Source organism: Microcebus murinus, chromosome 7 (assembly GCF_040939455.1).
Source record: "Microcebus murinus isolate Inina chromosome 7, M.murinus_Inina_mat1.0, whole genome shotgun sequence".
Taxonomy (NCBI): Eukaryota; Metazoa; Chordata; class Mammalia; order Primates; family Cheirogaleidae; genus Microcebus; species Microcebus murinus.
This window is the reverse complement of record NC_134110.1, coordinates 60,263,410-60,281,411: the sequence shown is the minus strand read 5'-3', so window position 1 is coordinate 60,281,411 and position 18,002 is coordinate 60,263,410. Positions and strand designations below refer to the sequence as shown.

The 18,002-nt window shown below is 43.7% G+C and overlaps 1 long non-coding RNA gene and 1 other non-coding gene across 2 annotated transcripts in view; both read left to right on the top strand.

The window, feature by feature from the left end:
- Positions 1 to 18,002, top strand: part of LOC105882170 (uncharacterized) — a 36,768-nt gene that overhangs the window by 481 nt on the left and 18,285 nt on the right. Inside the window, exons 2-3 of the long non-coding RNA XR_001159110.3 lie at positions 639 to 726; positions 6,175 to 6,299. This is a non-coding gene — a long non-coding RNA (uncharacterized LOC105882170). The remainder of the gene's footprint in view (positions 1 to 638; positions 727 to 6,174; positions 6,300 to 18,002) is intronic.
- On the top strand, positions 10,608 to 10,729 carry LOC142872236 (U6atac minor spliceosomal RNA). The gene has a single exon (XR_012920451.1). It is a non-coding gene; the product is annotated as a U6atac minor spliceosomal RNA (small nuclear RNA).

Genomic DNA, 18,002 nt, shown 5'->3' with positions numbered 1-18,002 from the left:
TCTACAAAGGGATTCTTTAACTTGTGATTAGTGAAATCATAAAGGCAAATTCTTGAATAGATCTTTTTTTTCCTAGGGAGCTAATGCATAGCTTATCAAAGGTTTCTATTGATGAGGAAACCCCTGTCTATTACTTGGCACCTCAGCCACCAGACAACCCCACCCCTCAGGGCAGACCCACATCAGCATAACACTAACCTATTTCCTGGCCTACCAACTAATCTATTACCTGGTTTATCAGCATAACACTAAACCTATTATGTGGCACATCAACTACCCTATTATCTGGTTCATCAACATAATGCTAACCTGGCAGGCATTAGTCACCTGATATCCCACCCCAACTTATTAAAAGTGGGAAAAATCAGGTAGATGAGCTCAGAATTTGGTGGCAAGACGCCTGTGTGCCTGCTGATGAGTAAACTTTGATTCTCCAGCAACCGCGTGCCGCTCGGTTTGTCCTCGGGACTGCCCACTATAACGCTTGCTGTAACATTTGGGTTCCCTGGCCAGAAAAACCGACTGCACTGACCCCTTGAAGCCACCAGTTCAGGGACGGGCACAGCAACGGGTGGGACCTCAGCAACAGAAGCAAACTGGCACCAACTGCCATTTTGCGGAATATCTTCGCTCCTCAGGTGCTCCCACTGGTCACGGGGTCCTGAACTCGCCCGGACACTCTGGAGGGAAGGATAAGTCAAATCAGGTCTGGAGGCGTCGGACCAGGTAAGGTCCCAGGACCCGCCTGAGTCGGGCCATCAGGCGATGGAGGAGGAGCTTGATTACCTCCTGAGTGCAGGGAATTACCAGGGTGGGAATATGTAACCTCTTCCTGTCTGAGTGAGTGAGTGAAGAGTGACTGTTTGTAGTTCCACGGCCATGGCTATGGAACTTGAGTGGGTCCTCACCTGTGGTTCTGTGGTGACGTCATATGGCATAACGGTGATTCACTCCCCTAAAGAGAGTAACCAGGCCAGGGGTTTATATGTGCACACCTTCGCCAAGATGTGCCTAAGTTCCAGAGAGAGTCGTAACCAGGTGGACACCTGAGAGAAACCAACCCCCCCCTTGTCTGTTAAGCTGTGACACCGTTCAGGGGTTTAGGATGGGTACCATAGAATCTAAGCCTACAGTCCTTAAATGCATGTTAAAGAACTTTAAGAAGGGTTTCAGGGGAGATTATGGTGTCACACTGAGTCCCAGTAGACTTAGGTCCCTCTGTGAACAGGAATAGCCCACCTTCTGGGTCAACTGGCCCGCAGCAGGAACCTTAGACCTCTCCACTATGCGAGCAGTTTGGAGAATTGTGACCGGGACTCCTGGCCACCCCAGCCAATTCCCTTACATTGATTCATGGCCAGAGATTGCTCAGACTATGCCCCCTTGGATCTGGTTCTGTGCTAATAAGGGACAGAGCAGGATTTTTGTGGCTTAAGGGACCAGAGGCTCCAAACTGTCCAAACCCATCTATCAGGAAGCTCCTGAAGAGGATCCATCACCACCTCTCTACAACCCTGTGACACCTCCTGAAGTACCCTCGAATCCATCAGACACCCTGCCACTGTCAGTCTCCCCGCTGGCAGTTCCAGACCAACTGAGTGCCGACACTCCCATTACCCACCGGCTACGGTCACCTCCAGCCCAACTTCAGCCCTCCAGATGCCCCTGCATGAGGTGTGAGATCTGATGCAGGTTATAGGCGATGGGTCCATTCAGCCAGATCAGCCAGTCCTGTACTACCAGCCCTTCTCTACCACTGACCTTCTGAACTAGAAGCACCATACCCCACCATACTCAGAAAAACCTCAGGCCCTCATTGACCTCCTGGAATCCATCTTTCAGACCCACGATCCCACTTGGGAAGACTGCTACCAGCTCTTTTTGACCCTTTTTAACACGGAAGAACAACACCGGATTGTAGCTGAGACCTAGAGGTGGCTCCAGGACCAGGCTCCAGCAGGGACCTTGGATGTGGAGCAGTGGGCACAGAGAGAAGCACCCAAGACCAACCTGGATTGGGATTTCAACTCCCCGATCAACGAGAGGCACTCAGAAGGTATCGGAAAGCTCTCCTCCACGAGGTCCAGGAGGGAGCCAGAAAACCAACCAATGTGAATAAAGTCGCTCTGATCACCCAGAATCCGGAGGAATCACCTAGTGAATTCTATGAGTGCCTTTGTGAGGCCTACTGGGTCTACATACCCTTCGACCCAGATGTGGCTGAAAATCAGTGATGGTGAATGCCACATTCATTGGGCAGTCCTAAACTGACATCTGACAGAAACTCCAGAAACTTGAGGGGTTTGAAGGAATGACCATCACGCAGCTGATGGAAGTGGCCCAGAAGGTCTATGTTAATCAAGACTGGACCACCCAGAGGGAGAATGACAAGAAAATGAAACAGAAAGCTGCTCTCCTGGCTGCTGCCCTCGGAAGACCTGACCCAGCCAAGAGACCTGGCCCTCCACGGGAAGGAGAACCCAGGAGATGAGGGACCCTGAAGCCTGACCAGTGCGCCTATTATAAGGAGTTTGGTCACTGGAAGCATGAATGCCCCAACAAAAGAAACTACCCACCACCAAACAGGAACGTGCCCAGGGGCTTTCAGCAGAAGCCAGTGACCCAGGACCTCATTGGTCTCATCTCACTGGGGTCGATTCAGAATAAGACCGATCAGGTTCCCTGACTCTTGGCTCCCGAGATCCTACGGTCGTAGTGGAAGTGGGAGGCCAACCATTAACATTCATGGTGGATACTGGGACAGAACATTCGGTACTAACAACCCCAGTGGCTCCACTTATAAAGCGGGAAACCACCATTGTGGGAACCACAGGAACTCGAGTAGCTTGGCCCTTCTGCCAATCCCGAATATGCCAGATGGGGGGGACACCAGACAAGACATGAATTTCTATACATACCTGACTGCCCCATTCCCCTCCTAGGTAGAGATCTCCTGAGCAAACTGGAAGCCCAGATCACCTTCCACCTGGAAGGGACTATGAGCCTCACTCTTAGCGGCCCAGAGACTCTAATAATGGCGGTCACCTTTCCCCAGGAATCAGAATGGAAGCTCTATGACAAGGCCAAAGAGGAACAGACTACCTGACTTCTGGCAGGATTTTCCATTGCTATGGGCGGAGGACAATCCCCCCCGCCCCACCGGTCTTGCACACCAGCATGCACCCCTGGTGATCAAGATGAAACCGGGAGCCCAACCGACCAGGAGACAACAGTACCCCATCCCCAAGGAGGCTCAAAAGGGAATTCAGGAACACGTTAATAGGCTTAAGCAGGAGGGGATTTTAGTGGAGTGCCAGTCCCCATGGAACACTCCCCTCCTGCCAGTCAAAAAGCCCAACGGAGGTGGATACCGGCCCGTCTGAGATGTGCGACTGATTAATGAGGCCAGAGTGGCTCTCCACCCAGTGGTACTGAATCCATACACCCTCCTGAGCGTCATTCCTCCTGATGCTGCCTGGTTCTCCTGCCTAGACTTAAAGGATGCTTTCTTCTGCCTGCAGCTCATTCCAAAGAGCCAGCCCCTGTTCGCCTTCGAGTGGAAGGATCCTCAGACTAGAAGGAAAACTCAGCTGACCTGGACTCTACTACCACAGGGATTTAAAAATTCACCAACTCTATTCGGAGAGGCTCTAACCGCTGACCTCATCTCCTTTCTGAGAGAAGAAACCCACTGCACACTTCTACAGTATGTCAATGACCTCCTTCTAGCAAGGCCAACCAGAGAAGACTGCCAACAGGGAACCTGGTGCCTACTCCAATTGCTCACTGACAAAGCATACAAAGTCTCCTGGAAAAGGGTACAGATCTCCAGGCAACAGGTGATGTACCTCAGTTTCCACATCACTCGGGCACCAGACACTGGCACATGAGCGTAAGCATACCATCTGTACAATTCCCAACCAGTCAGAGACAACTAAGAGAATTCCTGGGAGCAGCCAGATTCTGCTGCATCTGGATCCCAAGTTTCTCCCTAAAGGCCAAGCCTCTGTGCAAATCCCTACGAGGGCCTGAAAACAAAGAATTGGATTGGCCTGAGAGTCATGAAAGGGCTTTCCAGGAAATAAAAGACTTACTAAAAAGAGCCTCCGTACTAGGGCTACCAGACCTCACCAAAGACTTTGACCTGTTTGTATACAAGAAGAAACAAGTGGCTCTGGAGGTTTTGACTCAAACTGTGAGCCCGTGGCAGAGACCAGTGGCTTACTTGTCAAAACAATTGGACCTGGTAGAAACAGGATGGCCACCTTGCCTCCGTGCACTGGGGCAGCCACCATCCTGCTAGTCAAGGAAGCAGACAAACTCAACACTGGGACAAAACCTCCATGTGCGAGTCCCTCATACAGTAATGCACACCTCAGGGCACCGGTGGGTCTCTAATGCACACCTCAGGGCACCAATGGCTCTTAAGCAACTGGTTAGCACAATACCAGGGACTGCTACGTGTAAATCTGCGGGTCACCCTGGAGCCTGTGCAGACCTTGAATCCCACCACCCTCCTACCCACGGAGACAGGCCCCCAGACCATGATTGCACCGAGGCATTAGAGGAGGTCTGTGCCAGCCGGCCAGATCTGAAGGACAGTCCTATACCAGCACTGGACTTAGAACTCTACACGGTTGGCAGTAGTTTTATCCAGAATGGGAAATGATTGGCGGGCTTCATAGTCACACAGTGGATGAGGTCATCATGTCAGCTCCTTTGCCCCAAGGGTGGTCAGCACAAAAGGGGGAGCTACGGGCCCTCATCCAAGCCCTTAGGCATGCCCATGGTAAGAAGACAAATATATACGCAGACTCTAAATATGCCTTTGTCACAATACATATCCATGGGGCAATGTACAGGGAGAGGGGACTGCTGACTGCAGGTGGAAAGGAGATCAAAAATAGGGATGAAATCCTCCAACTGCTGGAGGTGGTTTGGGAGCCAAAAGAAATTGTGGTCATCCACTGTCGAGGGCTCCAAAAGGGCACAGGTCCAGTTGCCATTGGTAATCACCTGACAGACCAAGCAGCCAAAAGTGCAGCTACCCGAAAATGTTCAGAGGACAACACTGCAACCCAGTGCCAAATCTTGTTGGCACCTGAGTGGCCTGAAGAACCAAAGAAAACGCCAGAAGAGAACCAGTGGGCAAAGCAAGAGAAGGCCAAGAGGGATGCAGACGGGTGGTGGCACCTACAGAATCATAACATCTTTATCCCCGGTAAACTAGCGTACTCTGTTGTCTCCTGACATCACAACCTGACTCACTTAGGGAAAACAGCCCTCATGCAGCTACTCGCCCAGTACTACTATACCGCCAAACTTCCATCCATCTCTGCAGCAGTCAGCACCCGCTGCCAGACCTGTGCTTAAAACTATGCAGTGGTCAGGCTGAGACCCGCCCCAGGAACTCAGTACACCGGAACCTCTCCGTTCGAGGATGTGGAAGGAGATTTCACAGAAGTAATACCATGTCAGGTCTATACATACGTGCTGGTGGTGATATGCACCTTCTCAGGCTGGGTCGAGGCAGTCCGTAGCCGGACTGAAAAGGCTAGGGAAGTGGCAAAGCTTCTATTAAGAGAGATCATCCCCAAAGTATGGTCTGCCACTCTCCTTAGGCAGTGACAACAGACCAAGCTTCACTGCAGAGGTTATGCAAACCTCACCAAGGCACTAGGAATCAAATGGAAACTATATACAGCCTACAGGCCACAGAGCTCAGGGAAAGTAGAGGGCATGGACCAGACCCTCAAGACCACTCTAGTGAAGCTATGTCAGGAAACACAATTATCCTGGGTAGACATGCTAAGCCTAGCCCTGTTCGGAGTCAGGTGCATACTGGAACCCACAGGATATTCACCCTTTGAAATCCTGTTCAGTAGACTTCTCCTACTCATCAAGCAATTAAGGGGAGACATTAGACAACTAGGGGAATTGAATATAAACACACACCTCCAAGCCTTAGCCAAAGCTATGTGCCATACCCACCATACTGTCCTAGAAAAAACCCCTATCACCCTGGGTCTCCCTGTCCACCCCCACCAACCAGGGAATCTAGTCTGGGTAAAGGACTGGAAAAGAACACCCTCAGAGCCCAGCTGGAAGGGTCCCCATACTGTGATACTAGTTACTCCCACTGCAGGTATCACTCTGTAGATCCATCACTCCCAGGTGAAAAAGGCTGAACCAGACAACAAAACTGATCTCTGGACTGCACATCAGGACCAGCAGAACCCACTAAAGATCCAGCTTAACCATCTCCAAAAGAGGACAGCCACACCCAGGACTGAACAGAAGTAAGTAGGACCACTGGCCCTGGTTCTCATTGGGGTTGTAGTGACTTTATTGGGGACTGGACTCTTCTCAGTAGTTCCGGGAGATTGGACTACTGCAGAGGGCGTCTCTAACTGTGGTATTTTGGCTCATTATAGGATGTCTATTCCTGCTTCAGTCCCTACCCTTCTCCTGGTTTGGGCATTCGCCCTAACAACTGTGACAGAGAGCCCTGCCCTGAGGCTTGTTATGCTAAGACTTGGATTCCCTCCACTAATGGGATTACTCGAGGCTTCTGGACCAGGGGAGGTTTCACAGTCCACACCTACATGCCAAAGACATGTTTTAGTCAGGCACAGGTGTGCCACAGTGGGGAAAGAAATACTGGACTGGCACCATTACAGGCCCCTGCATATTGAGCATAATTATAAAAAACTGTAACTGGAGGCAGCAACTCACATAATAGCCTTACAAGGCTATCACCCACTGGAAAATGATGCCCTATAGTAGACATATAAGAGCATCCAAGGGAGGAATGATAAGGAAAACCCCCATCTATTATTTGGTGGTGCATCAGCCACCAGAGACCCCCATCCCTCACAGAAGACCCATATCAGCATAACACTAACCTGTTACCTGGCCCAGCAACTATTCTATTACTTGGCGCACCAGCATAACACTGAACCTATTACCTGGTGCATCAACAACCCTATTACCTAGTGCATCAATATAATACTAACCTATTACCTGGCGGGCATTAGTCACCTGATATCCCACCACTTAGACCACCCCAACTTAATGAAAATGGGAAAAATCGGGTAGACAGGGCTCAGAATTTGGTGGCGAGACCCCTCTGAGCCCGCCAGCAAATAAACTTTCATTCTCTGACTCTCCGTGTGCCGCTCAGTTTGTCCTTGGGACCACCCGCTGTAACACCTCTTCAAAAAAATCAAGTATCTCTTTCAAGGCAGAAACTGAAAATATGAAGTCTCTTCTCCAGTCTTTGTAGATGCTCATTAAGTGAGGGTTTTGTAAACCATTTTTAAAGAAGAATAAATATCACTTTTCCTCTTTTAATGCCACATACATATAAACACTCTTTTGCTTTGGAAGTTCTTTTGCGCAAAGCATATGAAAATTTATTTATAAAATCAGGATAGACTAGGTACCCCTTGAGGCAGATAATGGAACACTTTTGTAGGTCACCAGCTCCCAACATCAGCTCAGATTAGACTAAAAAGTGACTTCAAGGCTACTATTAGAAGTCTATGTGAGCCCTGGGGAAGCAGGGTAGACAAATGTATACTGCTAGTTTTAGAGCCACACAGATCCAGATTTGAATTCTGTTTCTGCTACTTAACTATGCAGTCTTTATTAGATTATTTAACCTAACATAGCATTTTTTTTCTCATTTGAAAAATAATCTGTAGTGATAGACCTCACACAGGGTTGCAGTGGGGTCTAAATAAGATAACATGTCAAGTGCCTAGAGTTATTCATACACACAGTAGGCTCAGCAAATGGAAGCATTTATGTGTCAAGTGCTCTCTATGTACGACTTTTATTACCTTTTATTCGTTTAATGTTCAAATCACACTATTGGGCAAACAATATTTTGGACACTGGGGCTCAAACACCTTAAGTAGGTGCTGAAGCTGAGACTAAAACCCAACTCTTCTGACTCTGATTCCATTGCTCTTTCCACTATACCACAGCTTCCATATAGTAGTTAATAATTTAGAAAGAACAGACTATTCAAAGCCAATAGAAAAAAAAATGGTGTGATAAATGCAATAAGAGTGCCATGGAAGTTGAAGGAGGAAGTGATTGCAGCCAAGAGAATTTAAAAAGTCATTTAAGCTGCACTATCAAGAATGTTCTAAGCAAATAGAATATCTGGCTTAAACCTAGTCTTTTTAGATTTGCTCCTGAACACACCATGCCATGCCCACACCTTGCCTCATTTCTCTTTCTTCCAAATCTGCCATTTATCTTTTATTATGCTCTATCCAACTTTCAGCTTGATTTACACACTCCTAGAACTGAGACTTTCTCTGGTTTCCTAGAACTGAGACGTTCTCTCCTGGCTGAAGGTTGGTCTCTTCCTAGGCAGCCCATTCAAACTGCCTATGTGGTCTTTGATAACCATCTTGGCATTGCTTACCTCTTTGTTGACGGCATGTTAGGAAGAATTTTACTCTTCCAGGGATCTAATACTTTGATGGGTCACACTTTGAACAGGGAAAAACAAGTAAAGGCATGGCGTTGTGAAAGACCATCACATGGATGAGGGAGGAGGAAATATAGATAAATAAGCGGAGGTCAGGCAAAAGCTCTTTGAAGAGTCAAAGTGCAACACAACCTCAGAGAAGGAGGCTAGGGACTGCCTTTCTAGTAATTCAGACTAATTCTCCCTTTGAGGACAACTGGAAAAGTTAGACAAAATATTTCTTTAAATCTGCATAAAGGCACAAGAAAACTAACGAAATAACGATGAATTACCAAACCAGGATCTCAGGGATGAATAAGACCCAGGGAAGAGAATCCTCTCTTTGGAGCACTTTTTCCCCAGGGACCTACATTAATTCCAGAAATACAAACTGAGAAGCCAAGAAATTGAGCAGTTACTATGACAGGCACTCAGGGCTAAGACAACAAGGATTGATGTCTAGGATCCCCCGCAAAGTAGTGAGAAATGCTAACAAAACCCTCTTACTTTGTGTTGAGTCCTGAAGGACTGTATCCCTTATAGGGATAGGCCATGTCTTATATTTGATTTTCCCAAAAGCAGACCTTGAGACAGGGATATGGATATAAGTAGCTTATTTAGGAAGTGACTGCAGGAAGCACTGTGTGGGAATGGAGATAAAAGATAGGGCAGGGAGAAAACCCAATAAAAGATGGGCTGATGAGTGTTTTACCACCATGGGCAATTTGAACTCAATCCCACCAGGAACTCTGTTAGAGACCATGTGGAACATACTTCAGAATTAACCTACTGAGGAGCATGAAAGCTGGAGGTATTTATCCATCAACCCCGTCTCTCAGTAGTTAAGGGTTGTTCCTGATTTGTTAACTAGCTATGTTGTTGATAACTAGGTTAATGTCTAACAAAAATTAATTGTGTTATATACCAAAAAAACCCCAGAAAATGAAAATTTTGGCCAGGCATGATAGCTCACACCTGTAATCCTAGCATTCTGGTAGGCTGAGGTGGGAGGATTACTTGAGGTCAGGAGCTTGAGACCAACCTGAGCAAGAGCAAGACCCCATCTCTATAAAAAGAAAAAAAAGAAAATGAAAAATTTGAAATACTATTTAAAATAATACAAAAACCTATTAAATATCTAAGAACAGATCCAATGAAAGCCTCTACACAGCTTTAAAACAGTTTTGAAAGAAATCAAAGATGATCTAAATAAATGGAGGATACATATACCATGTTCATGGACTAGTAGACTGAATATTGTGAAATTGTCAAACTCCCTAAATTGATCTATAAATTTAGTGCAATCGCAGTCCAGATTCCAACTCTTCTCCTCCACCCCAGTAGAACTTTACAAGTTGCTTTTCAAACTTTTGTGGATAGTTAAGGAGAGACAAAGAGATCAATGAAATAGAATAAAGAGGTCAGGCATAGACCAAAGCTAAAGGAACATGTGACTTATGACAACACAGGTATTTCAAGGCAGTTTAGAAAGTAAGATACTTGTAATAAATTGTGCTGAGATGGTTGGATTTTTTTTTAATGAAATTTAACTCCTGTCCTTATCATACACAAAGATCCAGATGAATTGTAGATCTAAATGTAAAAGGCAAATAATAAAATCTCTAAGAAGATAATATAGAAGGATATCTGTGTGACCTTAGGATTAGGAAAAATGTCCTAAACTGGACAGAAAAACTCTAGTCATAAAGAAAAGGATTATTATACTGGATCATAATATAAATAAGAATTTCTGTTCATCAAAAACAGCAAAAGCTGAATGAGTCTCACAAAAGTAATTTTGAATAAAAGGATCCAGAAGTGATATAATTCCATTGATACCAGTTTCAAAAACTGGCAAAGTGAAAGTCTATTGTTAGGAATGTATTTCTAGATAGTAAAGCTAAGAAAAGCAGAAAAGAGTTTGCCTTAAAAGGTAGCTTTTACTTTCTGGGGGAGGAAGGAGTATTGATTGGGCAGTGGAATGCTGACAGTGTTCTGTTTCTTGACCTGGGTGTTGGTTACAGGGTATTGATTTATTACCATTTATTTAACTATACATTGTTATTTTGTCTACTTTTCTGTATGTGTGCTAAATTTACTATAAAAGATATATTTTTTAAATGCATTGTATGAAAAGAGAGAAGGTTAGCACTTCCTTAACAAGGATGGAAGAGGCCCTAGGGCCTGACAACACACATGATTAAGGCATCGCCACCTACTTAGGCATCATGTAACCATCATTTTAAAAAAAAAAAAAAAAAGAAGAAGAAGAGTGGCCCTACTTTGTACCATATAATATAGAAATATTAAGGGAATTGTAAACCTAAATGTAAAAACTAAAGCTTTAAAACTCTTAGAAGAAAAAAAAATAAAAAACAAACAAAAATAATAAAATAAAAGTCTTGTGGTGAGTGCCTGTAGTCCCAGCTACTTGGGAGGCTGAGGCAGGAGGATGGTTTGAGCCCAGGAGTTTGAGGTTGCTGTGACCTAAGCAGATGCCACCGCACTCTAGCCTGAGCAACAGAGTGTGACTCTGTCTCATGAAAAAAGAAAGAAGAAAGAAAGAGAGAGAAAGAGAGAGAGAGAAAAGAAGAAAGAAAAGAAAAGAAATGGTTTCTTAGATATAAAAGCAGAAAGGAAGGAAGGAAGGAAGGAAGGAAGGAAGGAAGGAAGGAAGGAAGGAAGGAAGGAAGGAAGGAAGGAAGGAAGGAAGGAAGGGTTTCTTAGATATAAAAGCAGAAAGAAAGAAAGAAAGAAAGAAAGAAAGAAAGAAAGAAAGAAAGAAAGAAAGAAAGAAAGAAAGAAAGAAAGAAAGGGTTTCTTAGATATAAAAGCACAAACAGATTTAAAAAAAAAAAAAAAGATAAGTTGAACTTAATCCAATTTAACACTTTCGTGCTTTGAAGAACACTGTCAAGAAAGGCAACCCATGGAATGGGAGAAAATATTTGCAAATCATATATCTGATAAGGGACTGTCCAGAATATATAAAGAACTCTTACAACACAACAATAAAAAGACTAATAATCTAATTTTTAAATGGGCCAAGGGAAAAGAAGGGGCAGAGAATGAGCTCAAATTTATAAAAGAAAACGAATAAGAAAGAGTAAAGCACTGGTTTGTGATGATGTAATAATGCTAATGAAAAACAGAGAAGGCAGGAAGTTTCACTCCTGACTGCACCATCAAGGACTGCAGTCTGGAAAATATGACAAAATAAATATTTTGAAAGTGAAAACAAATTATTTTTCCTGAGACAGGGTTTTGTTCTGTCACCCAGGCTGGAGTGCAGTGGTATGATCAGAGCTCACTGCAGGCTCAAGCCATCCTCCCACCTCAGACTCCCCAGTACAGGCTCGCATCACATGCCCAGCATGAAGGTGAAAAATTAAAGCTCTTACTAGGATAAAAGAACATCAGAGAGCACTGAGTTGTCTTGAATGAAGTCAAGCCTCCCTATAAACTACACACCACAGTGCCAAATGAAGTTAAAAATCTGAACAGAGCACTGACTGATCAACACTGTGGTGCTCACATGGTAGTAATATTCACCAGGGATTAGGGGGTTGGGGGCGGGGAGTAAACTCACATCTAAAGGACATGGTGAGCATTGTAGAGGGGAAGGGCATGCCTCTAACCCTCACTTGGGTTACATAAATTGTAACCAAAATGTTTGTGCCCTCGTAATATCCTGAAATTAAAAAAAAAAAAATCTGAAAAAAGAAAATGGGCAAATGATTTGAATAGATATTTCTCAAAAGAATATATACAGATGGCCAATAAGCACATGAAAAGATGCTTAATGTCATTAGTCATTAAAGAAATGCGGATTGAACCAATAATGTAATAATACTACCTCTCATCCACTAGGATGACTAAAATAAAAAAGACAGTAACAAGTGTTGGCAAGGATGTGGAGAAGTTAAAACCTTCATACATTGTTGGTGGGAATGTAAAATAGAGCAGCCACTTTGGAAAATAGCTGAATAGTTTTGACAATTCCTCAAAAAGCCAAACCCAGAGTTACCATAGACGATTCCTAGGTATATAGCCAAGAGGTTTTAAAACCTATGGTCACACAAAAACTTTTACACAAATGTTCATAGTTAGCATTATTTATAACAGAGAAAAAAATGGAAACAATTCAAACATCTATCAACTGATAAATAGATAACTAAAATGTGGCATTTCCATACAACGGAATCTTATTTTCCAAGAAAAATAATGAAATACTGACACACTCTACAACATGAATGAACCACGAAAACGTGGTAAGTGAACAAGGCCAGACACAAAGGGCCAAATATGATTCCATTTATATCATGTATCCAGAACAGGTAAATCCACTGAAACAGAAAGTAGATTAGTAATTGCAAGGGCTGGGAGGAGAGGAAATGGGAAGTGACTGCTAATTGGCATGTGATTTTGGGGGATGGGGTGATGAAAATGATTGAAATTGGATAGTGGTGATGGTTGCCGGGCTCTGTGAGTATACTAAAAACCACTGAATTGTAACACTTTAAATGAGTTAATTTTATGGTATGTGAATTATATCTCAATAATTTTTTTTTAAGAGGGTGGCTGAGCACAGTGGCTCATGCCTGTAATCTCAGCACTTTGGGAGGCTGAGGAGGAGGATCACTTGAGACCAGGAATTCAAGACCAGCCTGGGCAACATAGCAAGACCTGTCTGCAAAAAAAATTTAAAAATCAGCCAGGTGTGGTGGCACATGCCTATAGCTACTCAGAAGACTGAGGTGGGAGCATTGCTTGAGCCCAGAATTTGGAGGTAGCAGTGAGCCATGATTGCACCACTGCACTCCAGGTTGGGTGACCGAGCAACACCTTGTCTCTATAAAAATAAATAAACAAAAATAAAAAGAGAGGCAGATGGTTGTATGAGTTTATACTTCCACTAGCAGTGTATTGAGCTCATACTGATATATATATAGTTTTTAATCAACTAAGCTAGCTTCTACTTTCTCATTGCATTAAAAAAAAAGTATCATGCATCCAAAAAATGATTTGTTGAGTGACTCCTATGTGCCAAGCACTAAGTATTAGAGATAGATGCAATGGGATAGGTAAGGTTTTTGCCCTCACAGGGCTTATAGTCAGTGGCAAGGGATGGCACGGTGGGACGACAGGTATTTCAACAAGACATTAAGTCACTTACCCAAAGTCGCACAAATATTAAGTGTTAAAAACAAGATCAAGTCTCATAGGGCCTTAGTCATCACTTAACCTAATGCCTTTATTTCACAGAAGAATCTGAGGTTCAGAGAGGTTGAATTGCCCAGTGACACATGGCTTGTTACACAGTGCCACAAATATACAAACATCTTGAGTTTGGGAGCCCAAGGGAACTCTGGAAAACTCCCAAGGTCAGTCCATCTGAGATCTCTTTCAGCTAGCAAGAGCTGAAAGAGCTGCCTTAGCAGCTCAAGGTGCCCTCAGAAATGGAAGATCATCTCCCAGATGCATTAGCAAGTGGTCATTGCCATTTGCCAGGTGCTAGGTACAGGGAGCCTGGCAGGGAGCAACATGGCTGCAGTTTTTTCCCAGTGGCTTCATAGAGTTTGGTTGTTCCCAAGTACAGGTTTGATAGCTGTTTCAATGGCTACCAAAGAGTTATCTTTGAAGGCAAAGGTACCTACAGATTTATGGACCCCTCCCCACTACTGTGATTCCACTGGTCTGGAGTCAGCCTTGGAATCTGTTTTTAACACTCCACAGGTGATTCTGGAGAAGCAGTGATTTGGGGAACCATTGACCTAGTATATTTCACTTGGCTTTTAGAGCTGAGAAAAGCAAGACCAGGAGAGACTCACCCCATTCCCATAACTAGATCAAATCTGTTTAATCTAGTTATAGACAAAGCATTCATTCATTCATCAAACACTGAGCACCTACCATATACCATGTGGTATGCTAGGAGCTAGGGATACAGCAAAGAATAAGACAGCACAGTTCCTGCCCTCAGGGAGTTACATTTGACTGCTCAGGAGCATCTCCCTCCGTCTCTGGGAAGATTACTAATACTTGTATTTGTGCAGTGCTTTGTGCAGCCTACAAAACGACATTACATATACAAACTTATTTAGGCCTCCTAAAAGTCCCGCAGAGTAGATTTCATTATTCTCTTTTTCCAGCTAAGCAATGATAAATGACCTGTCTGTGATCACACAGTCAGAAAGTACGTCTGGGCCTCAATTCTCTCTCCAGTGTTGTTACTGTTAAGCCCATTGGGGAATGCAAATTTCCCTGTTTTGCTACCCATTAGAAGTCATGGAAAGAGCTGTTTGGGAGAGTGGTTTCCTGATACCTACAATTAGGAGTTGTGCACACATTTATTTTGTCAGCCTTGGTGGCTGCAACATTCCACTTTAGCAGCCAGGCAGTGGTATCTACCCTTGAGTGGTCCACAGCTCCAGCAACCATATGCCTTGATCCCAAATGGATATACTTTCTGAGAAGTGTATCTTCTCAAATTTATTGTCACTTCTGGGGTAATCGTATGTATCCTATTGACATTCTGTTCATGGGATCATGGTGTACCAATCACCCAAACAAACATCAACATCTGCAGTCATGTTTTACAACTTTCAAAGCATTTCACAATAACTCTCTGAGCTATATGTGGAAGGAAAATAACAAAGTTAATATTCCCACTTTATAGATGAGACAAATAAGTCTCAGAGAGCAGTTCTGAGCATCTTTCCCAAGCTCACACAATTAGGGTTGGTTGCAGGGAGCAGACCGTCTGACTCCTAATCTTACACTCTTTCTGGAAAGACTAGTTATCCACAATATTTATATACTATATAATAATAATTAGCATGTGTATAGGGCTCTAAAGTTTTACTGGATATTTTCATGTATATTAATCCAATCTTCAGCAACTTCTGTAGGTATATACTGTTGTTAATTATCCCAATATTGCTTTTAAATTCTCAGCTGTATTATCACTAAATCCTTTTCCCCAGGAGTAGTAAACAGAGCTCTCAGGAACATACATTTATTCATTCAACAGATGTTTTTGAGCACCTATGTGTAAGACCCTGCGTGTCTTACTTTGGTTAGAGCCTGTGATTTCTGTACTCCTGGTTTTCCTGGTACACTGTTACCAGAATCAGTATGTCATATTTGTGATTAGCTGAGAAATGACAAGGGCAGATAGACTATCCTGGCATTTTGTAATAAAAAATGGGTAACTAGGTTCACAGAAAGGAAGTAACCTACCACAGGGCAAAAAAGTCAGGCTCACAAGTGGCACCAGATGCCTAATTAGTGGCTGTTTCTTCAGACTGGAAAATAGATTTTATATGTGCAGGCTAAAAAGGAACATTAGCCTAGCCTTGGTCTCCAAGCTGTGTTCACACACAGAAACACCAATCATTATGAGTAATGTCATCGTCAAATGCTGACAATAATATTACAGGGCCACGGTTATTGAATCAACAAATAATTAAAGGTTGGGTCTGGCGCCCTCCCTTGAACTGGTTCAAGTTCTCAAGGTCCCACATGTAGGGAAATCAGCAGTGTATTATTTCAGTGATTAAGAGAAGAGGCAAATGCCATACACTTATCTTTTCTTCACTTCTTCCTTCTCCTCTTTTTACTCTCGTTTCTCTATAGCTGCTCAAGGAGCAAAGCTCAGTGATTAAATGGAGCCACAAGAGACTAAATGGGAAAGAGATGTCAAAAGAGAAAATTACAACAAATTTAGCTATATATCTTAGTTGGCTTTTATTTGCGATTCTATTAGAGAATTGGGTGACATCTCGTTTCATAAAATAGAATGACTGTTTCGAGGAGCCAAACAGAGGAGGTTGATTTTTATGGACAGAAAAGTGCCGAGGAAAGCAGTAACAGAAAACAAAAAGCGGATCAGTTGTTTCAAAGTTACTTTTATTGTAAAGTTTAAATCAGAGAGGACTTCCTTATTATGCCACCTAAAACTGGCCTCTTTTGGGGAATTTGGCTGTTGTCTCTCCTGATTTCCGGGAAGGTCAGATAAATATCTTAGTGGCTTGGAACTTCTACATGAGTAACTCTATTTTGGTTTGGTCCTAGTACAGGAGCTCAGTTCAAACCAATGACTTCCTATCAACTTCATTTAACAGGGTGTAGTAGACACTGGTGGCCTGGGGAGACTAGATTCCACTAGGGAAATGGCAAGGTTGGTGGAGTTCTAGATTTGACCTCATATTTTAACCCATGTGAGGGCAACTCACCACTCATTTTATTCAGTGTCACTCTGATTGCCACCAAGATGCTGAACAACTTGACAGGGAATAGGCTTGATTTTTGTCACCTTTTCTTAAGTATACTTGAGTGGGAAAATGGGGACTTGGGAGAACATTTATACCCCCAGAAGACAGTCTCCAAAACTAGTGTTGTTTCAACAATCACTAAGGCACTACATTGACATGAAGAGTCATGAGAGCAGAAGCAGTGTGAAAGCAAAACTGTGAAAAGGGAAAAAGAGTTCATCAAATGCTGTTGAGTTTTGTGTGTTTGCACTGCACCCATGCTAACCCACATGCCCTCCAACCGAAAGTGCAGCCCCCATCTGCACCAGATAGTCCCCCTCTCCAGATCCTCTGTACTCTCTTCTCTGCAGTCCTCTTGGCCTTGGAAGCTGACCTCTTTTGACTGCATCAGTGGGGGTCTCTGGCCCTTGAGCTTCTAGTAGTGTTAGGCCAATGAATGGAAGAGAAAGAGATCTGGTATTTGTTCCCCAGGCTCTCTCCCTACTGGGCCAGTGTTTCACTGGGATTGCCTTCCAGGCTGAAGACCACAGCTATGGTTCTCCCCAGCAGGTTCTAATAACTGTCCCCTGCCCCTTGTCCCCCGTGCTTTACCAGTCCTTGTTGGCTTTTTTCAATAGACCCTTCATTAAATTGTATTTGATTTTGAGAGTGCCACGTGATTGAAGGCAGGCCCCTAACAGTTATGCATCCCAAAGCTTCAGCCTGTCCGTGTCCACTTTCCACCCCTTTACTAACATCCTCTTGTATTTCCTCCTTCTTTCCTCTCCTCCTCATTCTAGAAAATCAAAGCTTCGGATCTTTTTCCCTGCCAATTCCTTTAGCACTCATGTGGGTCATTCCAATTAATCTACCTGAAAGTAATACACCCTAAGGCAATGTTTCTTGGCCTTACCAACAACACCAACAACAAAATCCTCTTTAGCAAACAAAATTGTCAGGCTTGCTCTGTAAGTGAATTTCATCCAAAATAAATGTAGGGCAAATCAAAGCAGTGTGTCAAAGGCAGCTTTGTGAACTAGGCCCTCCTACTCATTTTAATATGCTCAATAAAAGGAGTTGCCTCCCAATTCCTGGGAACCTCTAAAATATGGATGAGACTTAACTTCAATAAGGGTCATTTGAATTACAAAAAAAAAATTATTTAATTCTAAATAAACTTGTAAAAATTAGAATAAAAGGAGATTTGAGGTCTTTTCCCTGGAATCTACTCCCTGGGGTGACTTCCTGTCTCCATAATTAAC